Source organism: Streptopelia decaocto (genome assembly GCF_964273445.1).
Source record: "Streptopelia decaocto genome assembly, contig: HAP1_SCAFFOLD_58, whole genome shotgun sequence".
NCBI lineage: Eukaryota > Metazoa > Chordata > Aves > Columbiformes > Columbidae > Streptopelia > Streptopelia decaocto.
In genome coordinates, this window is record NW_028115117.1 from 67,469 (window position 1) to 82,035 (window position 14,567).

The 14,567-nt window shown below is 57.4% G+C and overlaps 1 pseudogene across 1 annotated transcript; it reads right to left on the reverse strand.

The window, feature by feature from the left end:
* Positions 1-2,031: 2,031 nt before the first annotated feature.
* On the reverse strand, positions 2,032-12,527 carry LOC309452917 (scavenger receptor cysteine-rich type 1 protein M130-like; annotated as a pseudogene). Its single transcript has 9 exons — positions 12,197-12,527; positions 7,591-7,905; positions 6,698-7,018; positions 6,299-6,613; positions 5,645-5,955; positions 4,803-5,117; positions 3,080-3,175; positions 2,553-2,651; positions 2,032-2,144 (listed from the first exon to the last, which is right to left on the reverse strand). The product of its transcript is annotated as a scavenger receptor cysteine-rich type 1 protein M130-like (transcript).
* Between the last annotated feature and the right edge of the window lie 2,040 nt (positions 12,528-14,567).

Here is a 14,567-nt window from a genome sequence, read left to right on the forward strand (position 1 = left end):
TAGCATGCTAGAGAGAAAAACAACAGCTACTACCCGCAAAATTTTTACGATCACATTCATGCAGCAAGGAACCAAATCACTCATGATCTTCCGAACCATCACAAAATGCACATTTTGAGTCAACGGATTCTCACGATTTAACAGAGTACTAACTTATCATACCATATAGCACAAACCTATCGAAATTGCAACATACTTAAACAGATACCCTCAAAGAAAACAGGTTAATGAGGAAAGAACCTTGCAGACTTTAACAAGTTTCGTGACCTGTGTGTTATCAGTTAAGTCTCTCAGCTGTCTGAGATGATTTAATGATCTCTTGCAGGGATTCATTTTGTCCCGCTCTGCTGGCCTCAAAAACAACATTAGTTGCAACAAGATTCTATTCTCCGGACACTTTCCTTAATCATTTAACTCATACAGCAGCAAACACTGATTTCAATATTTAACAAGATCTTCCTTCCTTATAATTCCGAGTGCTTTCCCAAGTTTTAAAACACCTCGCAATACTGATTTTTTAGGAACACAGCTGAAAACAATTATTCCTGACCCCATCTTGCAAGTAAAAACCTTGAGAAGAGGGAGGGAGGGAAGGAGAGGCGGGGGGGAACGCACATTCCTGACAAGCTGCCTGATTTTCAGAGAGGCAATACACAAGAGCACATAATATGTACTGTAAAACTCGCAAATAACATGTTGATAGCAAACATTAGCATTCTCTACTGCTAATTGAAACACCAATGCTTCCTCAGCTTCCAAGTTTTCAACCTGCTTACTGATGGCCTCTTGAAGATGGTCAATAAATTGCATGTAATTCTCATTGGGACCCTGATTAACAGTTGCAAATTATTTGGCTGCTTGTTGGTTTCAGGCACCTCTCTCATAGCTTGATATGCAAAATCTGTTGACTGCCTCAGGATTTCAGAAACTAATCATGCCTGTAGTTGCAGTGTGTCAATTAGTGTCTCTTCCAGGAGCTGTGGGATACCTGCCCCTTTCAAAGAATCCGCATCGTTCTGTCCTAAATGATCTATAGCTGTTACCTTTCACAGAGTTCCTTTGCCCAGTTCTCATCCGGTGACTCCCTCTGCTCTTTCGTAGGGGTTAGAGGGTTAAAAAACAGTAAAAGCAAATTGGTAAAATTGGTAAAAGGACTGATAGTACACTTGTTTACGACTTTAGCATTCTCAGCTTTCACAGGGTCTTTGAGTAAGTTGTCCGATTCCAATCCTCTGGACGATGGTACAGGAGGCCACCCGCTCGGCATTTTTCCTCCCCCCGCCCCGGACTGCTGAGCCATCGGGGGCGCCGACAGTACAACAGGGGATGGAGTAGGGAGGGTATCGCAGAAACAAGCCGGGTAAACTTCACAGCAACTTTCAGGATACTTATCAGGCTGCAACGCTGCAAAAATTCCGGCAGCAGCAGATCGTTCAGCCTTAAGGTCTTTTAAGGCAGTCCCATGATTTCCATTGCTGACTCTATCCCATTTTTTCTGCTCTATAGTGTCCCAAAGTTCACGCGTAAAAATTGAGGAGGCAGTCACCGTAGGGACCGTAACTTGCACCCATTTAAGGATTAACTTAAGATCTTGTCCCGAAAGAGCTCCTCTTCCCTGCTTATCAAGCAGAGTTTTCATGTGCTCATAAACGTCTCTCTCAGGGGAACTCTCCCGATTCCCCATTTTTTAGTTTCCTGCAGCTCACCTCACATTCCAGACGGGGGTGATTGATTCGCCGGCCGGCTTATCCTGCTTCTTTCAGCAGCACTTCCAAGTTCTGCGGGACTCACGACACGCCACCAGGTAGGTGGTTTTCTGCCTCTGGCGGTTTCTTCACTGAAGATCACGTCGGGGTCACCATTTGCCGCGATTGAGAGACGGGGACGCAGTTTGATGCAAACAAATGTCCCATTTATTGATCAGAGGCGACACATTTATATAGTCTAAGGCTAACGTGTTACATACTGATTAGCTCATCTTTGTGCAAAGTTAGTTCAGCTGAGAAAGTTTCACAAGCTATGTTCCCATCGCTAACAGTTGCTAGCTTCATAATCATAAGATATACTTTGTTGCAAGGAGAAGGCACCGTTTATCACCGTAAGCCTTGTTCTTTGTTCTTGCTTCAGCACGCTGTAATTTTCCACTGCAGTACAACAGACTAGCTAACTTATTATATACATAAGATTATGTTATAGATCAATTCACATCATATGAATTTAGATAACCCACACTCTGGCATTTCCCAAGCTCCCTGCCTAGGGGCAACGTCCTCCCCAGGGTCAGAAACCTCCCTGGCATCATCATAGCCATCTGCTGGGTCATCCCCTGGCAGAACAATAACATTTGAAAGGAGAGGGGAGCTGGTGACAGTGAGAAGATACATCCTGCAGAACAGAGAACAAGAGAATGCACAGGGACACAGGACTGAGACACCGGTGTTGGCAGCACCACAAGAGACACTCAAGTGCTCCCCATCTCTGACAATGACACTTAGTGACACCTCTATCCATCTCCTGTCTCCAGGGAGATCAGCCCCTTCCTCCTCCATTACCTGGTGCTGATCCCAGACCATGCTCCTCCTCATAGTGCCCAGAGTAGAGCTGCAGCTGGGTCAGGGACTGCTGTGAAAGGGACTGTTCTGAAGAGGAGCCTGGAGAGATATGCAGCGGGTGTTACGGAGCGAGCCCACTGATCTGGCTTGTGGTCAGCATTGCTGGGGAAGGGGGACCCACAGAGCTGGGGCTGCATGGGGAGGAGCTCTTGGAATTCACCCTGCTTCCCTGGGACAAGCCCTGTCTCAGAGGTGCTCCCAGAGCTACCCCAGCACCACTCTTCCCTCACTCCTCAAGTTTCACGTGGGGTTCGGGGGCAGGAAGAGAGGGGCTGTCCAGCTGTGATGGGCAAAGCTGGTTGGGAAGAAGCTCCTTTCCCAAGCCCAGGACTTGGGTGCTCTACCCACAGACCACACAGCCCCAGCACCACAGGGACCACGGGCTGGAGGCATCAGGGGACCAGCCCTGGGTTGGGGCCAGGGCAAAGGGTCCTGCAGATGTGCCTCCAGGAAGGACCCACACCCACCTGAGCGACCAAACCTCTTCTGCTTCTCCCACACTGGGCTGTAACCGATCTCCTCATACACAGCCTCGGGGAAGAGCTCCTTAGCTTTCCTGGAGCCTGGGGACAGAGGCAGGGCTGGCACAGGGACAGACAGAGGGGCAATGGGACCCCACTGTGCTCCCCTAAACCCATTCCTTGGCCCATCCCAGGACTGCTCCAACAGTACAGCTGCACTGTGCTGTCCCAGAATGGCTGCCATATCCCCAGTGGGGGCCACATTGCTGTGGAGATTACCTGGGGCAGCATCACCCTTGCATCATCCCTTCAGAGACAACACTCATGCCCCTCTGGCCCCTGGGTCATGTCCCCCATGTCTGACCCCAGAGCAGCTCCCATGTTTTCTCTCCACCTGGAACTGGCCCCTGTCTGTCCCATGAGCCCACAGCATGGCCTCTGCCCTGCCAGGGGTTGGGTAGGGCTGGGCAGAGGGTCAGTCAGGGGGTCAGACATGGAGAGGGACCCTGCTGCCCTGTGCTCCTCCCGTCTTCTCCCTTGTCCCAGAGCTCCCTCCATTACTACCCAGAGCACTGCCAGCCTTGGCCATCTCCCCAAAGCTAACATTTCCCCCAGTCTAACATCTCTCCCAGGCTAACATCTACCCCTGTCCTGCTCTGCCATTTCTCTCCTTGCCCCATCTCTTGCTCCCATCACCTCTGGGCTCTCTCCACCCCTTGCTGCTGGTGCCCTGTAGCCAGACAGTCAATGGGGAGGTGTGTTGGACAGGTGGCAGCACACAGTCTCATCCCCTCAACTCTGCCTGTGCCCCTACTGACACCCACAGGCTTTCCAGGAGGCATCACTCCGGGGACCTCCGTGGAAGGACCCACCTCTGTGCCCAGCCCTGGCACTGAGCACTTGCCCAGCCAGAAGGGCCAGGAGCAGGCAGAGAAGGGCCCCCAGGATGATGCAGATGATGACAGGCACTGAGACTCTCCCGCTGGCAGTGGGACGGCCCCGAGGGGGATCTGCATGGGCAAGAACATGGAAGGGGCAACATCAGTCCTGACCCCCATCACACAAGACAGCAGGGGGTAGAGAGCCCCAGAGGGGCGTGATGGAGAAGCTTTAACCCTGCTGAGGGAATTACAACCCTCCCCAGCCTCCTCACAATCACCCCAGTGCCTCCTTCTGGGAGTTTCACACTCCAGCAAGGAGCCCCTTCCATCTACCTGCGGGTCAGGGCCTGGCCCCAGGGATACCCAGCTCTGGGGGGAGGACAAGTTACCTGCTCGAGGTGGGGATGCTGCTGTCCTGGGTGTAGCTGCAGAGGAGGAAAAGGAGAGCTCGGCTGAGAGGGTGGGAGTGCACGTACCAGGGACCCTCCTCTCCAACACACCATATCAGGGACACACGTAGGTGTCCCTGATACATCCCACCCAAATTTCCCCTCCTGTAGTGCTATAAAGGGAGGCCAGGACAGGGCCCAGGGCCTCTGCTCTGGGTGGCAGGCAGGATGGCACAGGCAGCCCAGGAGATGGTCCTGGAGCTGCAGGGCCCCACGGGCAGTGGCCCAAGGACACCCAGTTCCACCAAGGCTGCACCCAGCTCGGCACCAGGCTGCCACAGGAACCACAGGAACATTCTTGGTCTCGGCAGGTTAAGGGCTGTGCCAGGACCAAGAGGGTGAAAGGCCTTCCCCAGCTCCCTTCCAATACCCAAGCAAGGGGTCCCAGCCCCCGCTCACCCGAGCAGCGCACAGCAGCATCTTCCTTATGCCGGCAAGCACGTCCGTCCCCAGGCCGGGCCCAGCAGTCCTGCAGAGACGACTCTGTCCCCCGGCACTCCACCCGCTCCAGCCAGATGGGGCCTTGGCCCACCCCAAAAGCAGCCTCGTGCAGGGCAGACACCGCGGGGCCACAGCCCAGCTGCCTGCACGCCACCTGGGCATCCTGCATGTCCCAGGAGTCATCGCACACTGTCCCCCAGGAGCCGCGATGCCAGAGCTCCACTCTGCCCGAGCACCCGTCCTCGCCTCCCACGGCACGGATCTTCTCCCTGTCTGGAGAAGGCAAAAAGCTCCCATGGCACTCAGCAGAGCCCTGCCAGGCAAGAGGGGCACATGGAGGAGCAGCTCCCTACCTGTGCAGCTGCTGGAGTTGGGGCACAGGGTCAAAGGCTCTGGAGGCATTTCTGGGCGTCCTCCTGAAGAAGGAAACACTGTGGTGAACGGGTTGCCTCAGGCGATTGTGCAGAAGAGAGTAGAGCTGAGTTCTGCTTGTGCCTCTGTGTGCTATCTTGGTCACAGAGCAGCAGGAGGGTGCCCATGGAGGGGAGGTTCTCTGAAGCCTATCTGGTCTCTTCTGAGACCTCTCCAGGAGATGTCTCTGCCTCCCCTGGGAACTGCTGGGTGGCAACTGCTGCTGGACATGTGGGGCTCTGAGAGCTGTGGTCACATTTGTGCAACAGGCAGCAGAGGAGTCTGACATGGAAAGGAAAAGCCCCTCCAAGCTCTTTCTCTCAATTTGGCTGTGCCCAGAGGGGAGCAGAACCTGGGGTGACACCAGTGCCCAAGTGGCTCAGAGTTACCATTGCAGGTGATGTGGGTCTCTTCTTGCAGGTTATCACATGACCGTGGGTCCCAGGGAGCAGAGGGACACTGCCAGAAGGAGCTGGTTCTCTCCCCACACTGCACGAAATCCAGGCAGGGCCAGACACCCTGCCATAGGGCAGGCCTGTTTCCAGGGATCCTGCATCCCCGCAGCCCAGCTCCTTGCACGCCAGTGACACCGTGTCACGAGTCACCGAGTTAGAGCAAACACTGCCCCATGTCCCATTGTAGAAAACCTGGAGGCGCCCGGAGCAGCCGTCACTGTTCTCCAGCCTCAGGGCCACGAACTCTGGAAGGAAAGAGGCAGCAAGAGGAACAGGCTGGTGTGGGGCTGTGGGAGCCAGGACACCCCTGCGCTCCCCAGGCCCCCAGCCAGGCAGGGCAGGGCCAGCAAGTCCCCCTTCCACCCAGGGCAGAGAGAAGTCCCTGATGGACACAGCCCCTGCTCTCCCCGCTCACCCTGGGGGACACTGAGCTCCCCAGGGACCCCGCTGAACTGAGGGCACCCGTGCAGGGGTGTCCATAGGCCGGGCTCAGCCAGTGGCTCAGCCAGGGACAGCCTTGGCCATGCTCGGCTTTTCCTGCATCCCGGCCTCCCTGGGAACCATCCCAGCACAGCTCCCAGCACAGACCTGAGCAGATGACACCCGCGTCCTCTTTGTGCCCGCAGTCGTGCTGCCCCCAGGGCCTGGCAGCGCAGTCCCAGAGAGCAGCTTCGGCCCCGGAGCGGTTCACACCGTCCAGCCAGATATGCCCTGAGCCTTCCCCGAACCGAGCGAAGCCGGCCGCCTCCACCGCCCCTCCGCAGCCCAGTTGGTGGCACACAACAGTGGCATCAGACAGGTCCCAGCCATCGTCACAGACAGTCCCCCAGCTGCCCTGGTAGTAGATCTCCACTCTTCCTGCACAGCACCTGGGCTGGTTCACCAGCCGGACACGCCGGCTCCCTACAGTGGCAAGAACCCCAGTTGTTGTAAGGGGGTGGCTGCTCCCCCACCTCATCATCTGGGGACCCGTGCAGCGCTGCTCACCCCAGCAAATGACTCCCACGTCCTCCACAACCGCTCCCAGCAGGGCACTCCCGGGCAGGGAGGTGTTTCAGAGGGTCAGGCTGGCCTCGTGCCCTGCGCACCGGACCCCTCGCAGCCCCACGGGGCCCGTCCCTCACTCAGGCTTTGGGGGGTTGTAGGCTTTTTCTGCTTCTCCACACAGCAGCTGCCGGCACACCACACTGGCCTCCTGCTCGTCCCACTGGTTGTCCAGGACTCTGGCCCATGTCCCGCGCTGGAAGATCTCCACTCGCCCTTCGCACCGGCTCCCACCGCCCACCAGCCGCAGGGACGCAGAGTTGGCTGGGCCTGGGGAGAGCAGAGGAGCCACAGCCATCAGTGGCATCGGGCAGCACAGCAGCCTTCAAGGAGGAGGGCAAGGGGGGGTTGTCCGACCAAACAGGACAAGATTGAGCCCTTTGCTGACAAGAAGTGAGGGCAAAGCCCAGACCCTTTCTGCAGCTCACACCCAGGTCTGCTGCTGCTTGGGGGTACCTGGGCAGCTTCTGCCCGGGTGGTGGGATGAGGCTCTGCAGGGCTCTCTGTGGGGATGGGATGCAGTTGTCTGCAGCTGCAGGGATGGAGAAGAGAGCTGCAGCCCTGTTCTGGGCTCATCCCACAGAGCCCAGGCCTGGCAGTGGTGCCGCAGCCCAAGCCACTGCCCTGGGGCAGACGCCTGCCTCTGTTCACACCTCAGCTCTCCCAGAGCAGCGTGGTCAGTCTGAGCAGGGAAGGCCCTCCACGCCACTCCTGGGGAAGCCAGGGCTCCTCCAGGGAGAAATTCAGCCTGGTGCTGCCATGGGACTGCTGCTTTGGGTGGCCATGTCTCACAAAAAGGGCAAGTTGAGCCAATGCACCATTTTCCCAGCACTCACCTGAGCAAATGACAGCAGCATCATTGCCGTGAGAGCATGGTGAGGCCCCCAAGGTTACCACTGGGCACTGTCCCAGGTGGGCTTCAGTCCCATCACAGTGGAAGGATTCTCTCCAGATGAGGCCAGTCTCTCTCCCAAAATGCTCTCCTCCAGGAATGGACTCAGCAAACCCACAGTTGAGCTGACGACACAGAACGTGCGTATCCAAGAGATCCCAGCGGGAGGCACAGAGGGTCCCCCAGGTCCCCAGAACCTGGACCTCCACCGTGCCTGCACACGCTGTGCTGCCGTTCACCAGCCTGAACCCTGTGTACTCTGGGGACAGAGGAGGAGAGAGGGTGGGTTGGTGCTTTTGTACTCTTGGGACCTGGCAGAGAGCCCATAAGGACACCATTGTCTTTCTTCTGGTTCTTCACACTTTTCATGCTGCAGACGGTCCCACGATCCCTCCTGCCCTAACTCCTGGCCACATGGTCCTTGCTCTGTTCCCCAGCCACAATGTTCAACACCCCACCCTGAGTCCTTACGTGTGCAGGTGACAGCAGCGCTGTTCATCTGGGTGCAGGCCAGGTCCCTGGGGGACCCCGTGGGGCAGGAGGACAGGAGGGACTCATTCCCCACACACTGCAGCTCTCCATCCCACATGGGACCAGCCCCTTCTCCAAAGTGACCTCCTCCAGCCGTAGGCAGGGCCACGCCACACTGCAGCTCCCTGCAGACCACGTCAGCGGCTTTGGGGCCAAAGTGTGAATCACAAACAGTTTTCCACTGGTCCTCGTCATGGATCTCCACACGTCCTGAACAGTGGTTCTTCCCGTCCACCAGACGGACAAATCCTGGGGAAAAAAAAAAAAAAGAATAAAAGCAACAAAAGAACTGGGAGTTCCCAGAGCTGTCAGGCAGTTATGTGCCCACATCCCGCATCACCTCCAAGCATGCTGTGGCCAAACTGCCCATTGCACATCCCAGAGGAAGCTGTTGGGGAGTGCTGGTGACACAAACACTTCCAAGACGCCTGCACCCCTTCCCTACACCATCTGAGCTCTCAAGGTATGTGTCTGCCGCACACTCAGCCACAGGTACTGCTCAGGCAAAGTGCTCCCACACAAGGTTCTCTGCGCTGCCTGGCACTGCCCACCCAGCACTGCAGCAGTGTGAGCACTTGGGGTCCAGGAGAACTGGCCCAGGTGATGACAACTGATGCAGCCTGCTCAGCCCCTGCACACCCTGGGGCCAGGCAGGACCATCATCACCTCGGTGCAACCAGTAGCACACTATGATCCCATGGTGTTCCTGGGGTGTTGGGAGGTTCCTTTAAGGTGGGGGAAGTCCCAGAGCACAGAAATGGAGCAGCTGTTATCACAGCTGGTGCCTGCCCAGACCCCTCCCATGCCTGCTCGAGTAGGGTGTTCTCAGCCAGGGACATCGTGCTCTGTCTGCCCAGAGGTGCACAGGTCCCAGACCAATGGCCAGGCAGGGGGGCAGGACACCTGCATGTGTCCTCACACTGCCTCAGAGGGTGACAGCAGGCAGAGATGAGAGTCAGTAAGTGCTGGCAAAGACCCTGTTTAATGGGTCAGTGTGAGGAGCTGTGGGCAGGCAGGAGGGGCTGGTCAGCACTGTCTGCATGGCGTCCTGTCCTTGCAGCGCTCACACAGCTTTCCCCAGGGACATCCCAGTACCAGCCTGTGCATGTGGTGATGCAGGAGAAGCAGACAGAATCAAGCAGCTGCCAAGCACCTTAAGCCTCACGGTGCAGGACCACACAGCCAAACCCTGGGGATGGGCAGTGAGAGGCTGTTTGCTGCCGTCTCCACTTCCAAGGGCCCAGCACTCGTGCTCTCTGAAAAGTCCCTCCAGGGCCGTCAAGATACATATGTCTCTGAGGGGGAACAACCCAGCGTGACCAGACAGCTCATTCTCTTCCTCCAAGGTGTGGGGTACTGGGCAAGTCCCCTCATGGTATTTCCAGCATGGGGATCCTCAGCCTTGTTAGCTCGGAACTGGAAGAATGGGTGGGGACTAGTGGAGATCAGTGGACACCCCAGGGCAAGGATGGAGGATTCAGGTGCAGCCCAAGACACTGAGGCAGAGCTAAGACACTGAGGCAGGGTTAATTCACCCTGGGGTAGGCACCCTCTGGGCTTTCCCCAGGGACTGGGGAAGACACTGAGGCAGGGTTAATTCACCCTGGGGTAGGCACCCTCTGGGCTTTCCCCAGGGACTGGGGACATGAGCAATGACAATACAACTAAGCAGTTCAACTAGCATCAGTGGAACCTGCTCTGGCTTATGCTTATTGCTCTCTAATGGCACAGCCAGGTCCCTTCCCCCATCCCAGCCCCAAAGCAGGGAACAGGCTGACCCCTTACCTGAACACATCACTGCAGTGTCGTAAATGTGATCACAGCTATAGTTACCCAGTCCTCCAAGTGTGCAGTCAGACAAGGCAGATTCGGTGCCATTACAGTCAACACCATCAGTCCAAATGGGGCCAGATCCTGGCCCAAAATAACCATCCTGGTCAACTCCAACAGCAGATCCACAGCCCAGTTGCTTACAAACCACTGCAGCATCTTCCATGCCCCAGTTGTCATCGCACACAGTTCCCCACTGTCCCTGGCGTTTCAACTCCACTCTCCCAGCACAGTGCCCGCCACCATCCGCCAGCCTCAATTCCACAGCACCTTCAAAAACTGACACAGCAGCAGTCAGAACAGCATCAAGCCCTAGCACTGTGGGTGTCAGGGTGGGAGCCCACCCACCCCCAGTCTGTCTCCAGGGTGGTACAGAGGTCCCTTCTGTCCACATGAGCTGTGCAATGGCTGGGGGTGACCAGCTGCAGCACCGCTGGGTCATTTGTGGCCCCACAGCCTTCAGCACTTCCTTCTACCCTAACAGCCCCTTCGACTGGCCCCTGGCCCAGGCCCACCTAGAGCACCCACTCCTCCCCAGCCAGAACCCTGAGAAGAGGCCTGTATGGGTTTCCCAAGCACACACTGATGCTTGTCGCCAGGACCCCCAGCTCCCCTGGGACACAGTTTGCCCTGGGCACCTCACAGCTCATCATCTCAGGCCTTTGTGTATCTCCCATATAGCAACATGATGATCCCAGAGAGCCCTCCCAGCCCACGATCCCACTTGGTCCTGGGCCATCAGCCCAGCCACGTCCTTGTAAATCATCCCCCAGGAAAGTCACCCCTCTGCCAGCCTGTGGGAAGTGATGCTCCAGTTCCCTTATCTCCACAAGCACAAACCGTCCCCTGCTCAGGTTGGGGCTCACCCCAGTGTTCAACACCCCACCCTGAGTCCTTACGTGTGCAGGTGACAGCAGCGCTGTTCATCTGGGTGCAGGCCTGGTCCCTGGGGGACCCCTTGGGGCAGGAGGACAGGAGGGACTCATTCCCCACACACTGCAGCTCTCCATCCCACATGGGACCAGCCCCTTCTCCAAAGTGACCTCCTCCAGCCGTAGGCAGGGCCACGCTGCATCGCAGCTCCCTGCAGACCACGTCAGCGGCTTTGGGGCCAAAGTGTGAATCACAAACAGTTTTCCACTGGTCCTTGTCACGGATCTGCACACGTCCTGAGCAGCGGCTCTTCCCGCCCACCAGACGGACAAATCCTGGGGAAAAAAAAAAAAAAGAATAAAAGCAACAAAAGAACTGGGAGTTCCCAGAGCTGTCAGGCAGTTATGTGCCCACATCCCGCATCACCTCCAAGCATGCTGTGGCCAAACTGCCCATTGCACATCCCAGAGGAAGCTGTTGGGGAGTGCTGGTGACACAAACACTTCCAAGACGCCTGCACCCCTTCCCTACACCATCTGAGCTCTCAAGGTATGTGTCTGCCGCACACTCAGCCACAGGTACTGCTCAGGCAAAGTGCTCCCACACAAGGTTCTCTGCGCTGCCTGGCACTGCCCACCCAGCACTGCAGCAGTGTGAGCACTTGGGGTCCAGGAGAACTGGCCCAGGTGATGACAACTGATGCAGCCTGCTCAGCCCCTGCACACCCTGGGGCCAGGCAGGACCATCATCACCTCGGTGCAACCAGTAGCACACTATGATCCCATGGTGTTCCTGGGGTGTTGGGAGGTTCCTTTTAGGTGGGGGAAGTCCCAGAGCACAGAAATGGAGCAGCTGTTATCACAGCTGGTGCCTGCCCAGACCCCTCCCATGCCTGCTCGAGTAGGGTGTTCTCAGCCAGGGACATCGTGCTCTGTCTGCCCAGAGGTGCACAGGTCCCAGAACAATGGCCAGGCAGGGGGGCAGGACACCTGCATGTGTCCTCACACTGCCTCAGAGGGTGACAGCAGGCAGAGATGAGTGTCAGTAAGTGCTGGCAAAGACCCTGTTTAATGGGTCAGTGTGAGGAGCTGTGGGCAGGCAGGAGGGGCTGGTCAGCACTGTCTGCGTGGCGTCCTGTCCTTGCAGTGCTCACACAGCTTTCCGCAGGGACCGGTTACACCAGCAGTTATAGTCCCAGCTCACAGTGTGGTTGGTCACACTGGGCCCTGCTCCAGCATATTGATTGCTCCCTGAGAGCACAGCCCAGTCTTTTCCCCCATCACAGTCCCAAAGTGGGGAACATGCTGACCCCTTACCTGAACATGTCACTCCAGCATCCTCAGTATGACCACAATCATGATCACCCCATCCTTTGTGTTTGCAGTCAGACAAGGTAGATTCGGTGCCACTACAGCGAACATCATCCATCCAAATGGGGCCAGATCCTGGCCCAAATTTGCCAAGCCAGTGGACTCCAACAGCAGACCCACAGCCCAGCTGCTTACAAACCACTGCAGCATCGTTCATGCCCCAGTAGTCGTCACACACGGCCCCCCACTGTCCCTGGTGTTTCACCTCCACTCTCCCAGCACAGCGCCTGCCACCGTCCGCCAGCCTCACCTCCAGGGCACCTTCAAACACCAACATGGGGTGAGTCAGGAGAGTGTCGAGTCCCAGTGCTGGAGGTCTGGGGGAACCTCCTGCCTGGGCCAAGTCTGTCACCAGTGCAGTGTGAGGGTCCCTTTTGTCCCCACAGCTCTGCAAGGCTGGGGTGCCAGATCCAGCACTGCTGGGTCATTCTCCACCCCACCACACGAAGCACCTCTTCCCACCCCAATAGCCACCTGCCCCGCACCCAAGCCCACCCGCACACTGCCCAGCTCTGCACTGGGCACCCACTCCTCTGCAGCCTAGCACACCCGCAACAGCCCCATGTACCCAGGCCAGCAGCTTCCCATGCAAACTGCATGCCCTGTCACCATCCAAACCCATCCCCAGGGCTTCCTCTGTTCCCACTGAGACCATCCAGAGGATCCTCCCACCCACATCCCCTCCTCTGCCCTGGCATCAGTGCAGCCACTACACTGAGCCAGGCCCCTCACAAAGAACATCTACTGAATATGTCCCTGTCCTCTTCTCTCTGTGGGGCACAAACTACCCTCGTGGGGTCAAGTCTCCCCTGGCACAAGGAGTGGTGAGCAGCACACAAACCTTCTGGGGCACCCCAGAGGTTGGCAGTGCCCAGGGTAACTCTGAGTGCTGCCATCGCCAGTGAGGCCTGCTCCAGAGGCAGAGTGTTGGGGAATAGGGGCTCCAAAAAGGGTACCCCAGGACAGGGGGTCTTTGAATCCAGCTGTGCACTGACTGCCCTAAACACTGGAGCCCTTGAAAAGGAGATACTCTCTCCCACCCAGATGGGCACAGAGAAGGGCACAGATTCCACGGATTTGAGTACCTTCTGTCCCTTGTCTCAGTAATGCCTGCAAAGAAACCCCATTCCCAGACAGATCCTCATGACCACACTGGTACCCACTGGCCCTGGGTGGTGGGACAAAGGAGTCAGCACTTACCCCTGCACAGCTGTACCCAGAAGAGCAGCCACAGTGTCTGAGGGGACAGGAGTCTCTCTGTGCCCATCCTGAGCCTCCTGCCCTGATGGCACAGCCCTCTGTGCCGTGCTCCCTGCCACAGCTCCAGGGACTCGTGGGAACAATGATGATGGGAGGGCAATATATGTCTGTAGATGCCAGCCCAGCTACAGGAGGAGCCAATCAAAGCAGCGACACCTTTTTAGACATTATCGGGAGCTATCTCCCCTCTGACACGGCCCAGTCCTCCAATGAACTTCTCCAGCACCATTCATGACCATATATGAGGGACGGCTCTGCTGCAGGTGTCACATCACTGTGGTGGTGGAGCATCACAGGACAGAACCAGCTGTATTGGGGGAAACAGATTTTTCACTCCTTGAGCACTGCGGAATGGACCAGGAGCACTGAGCATGTGCTGTGACAGGCACATCCAAGAGCCCAACGTGTGAGTGTCCAACCATTCTTGTGCCATAAGACCCAGGGGGCTGGGACTGCACCGGGGCTGTGTCAGGAAGGGAAGGAAACAGCCCCTGTCCCTGCGACAGAGCCCACTGTGCGGGGAGCAGCAGCTGGGAAAGGGCCTTAGCCCAGGGCAGAGCCCCATCCCAGGAGCGCTGGCTCACCCACCGCTCCATGGAGAGCCCGTGGAAGGTCCCTCACAGGAGCTGGAGCTGGGACACGTCCCTGTCCTGGCAGCTGATGTGCAGCCCAGAGGCTCGGACATGTCCCTGACTGTCAGCGAGTCACCGAGGGGCCGTTATTCCCCACGGGTGGATCAGAGCTGCAGCCTGCAGGTGCACAAACCACAGCCCCCGCGCTCCCCCCGCAGCACCCGGGCAGGAAGTCTGTGGTTTCCTCCTGGCGCCGTGCCCGGCACATCCCTGTGGTGCCCCCGAGACACCCCCAGCCCGACGGCTGCACCCAGGGCTGCAGGGGCTGCTCCTTCGGCCTCGCAGACAGGGGGCCGGGCAGCTCCTGTACCTCCTGGGGACTCTGTGACAGCACATGGACCGTCTGCACTGAGCTCCGTGGCAGACAGAGGTAGAAGGCAACGTGGGGTGGGAGGATGCTGAGAGTTCATGGAAGGAGAAATCTT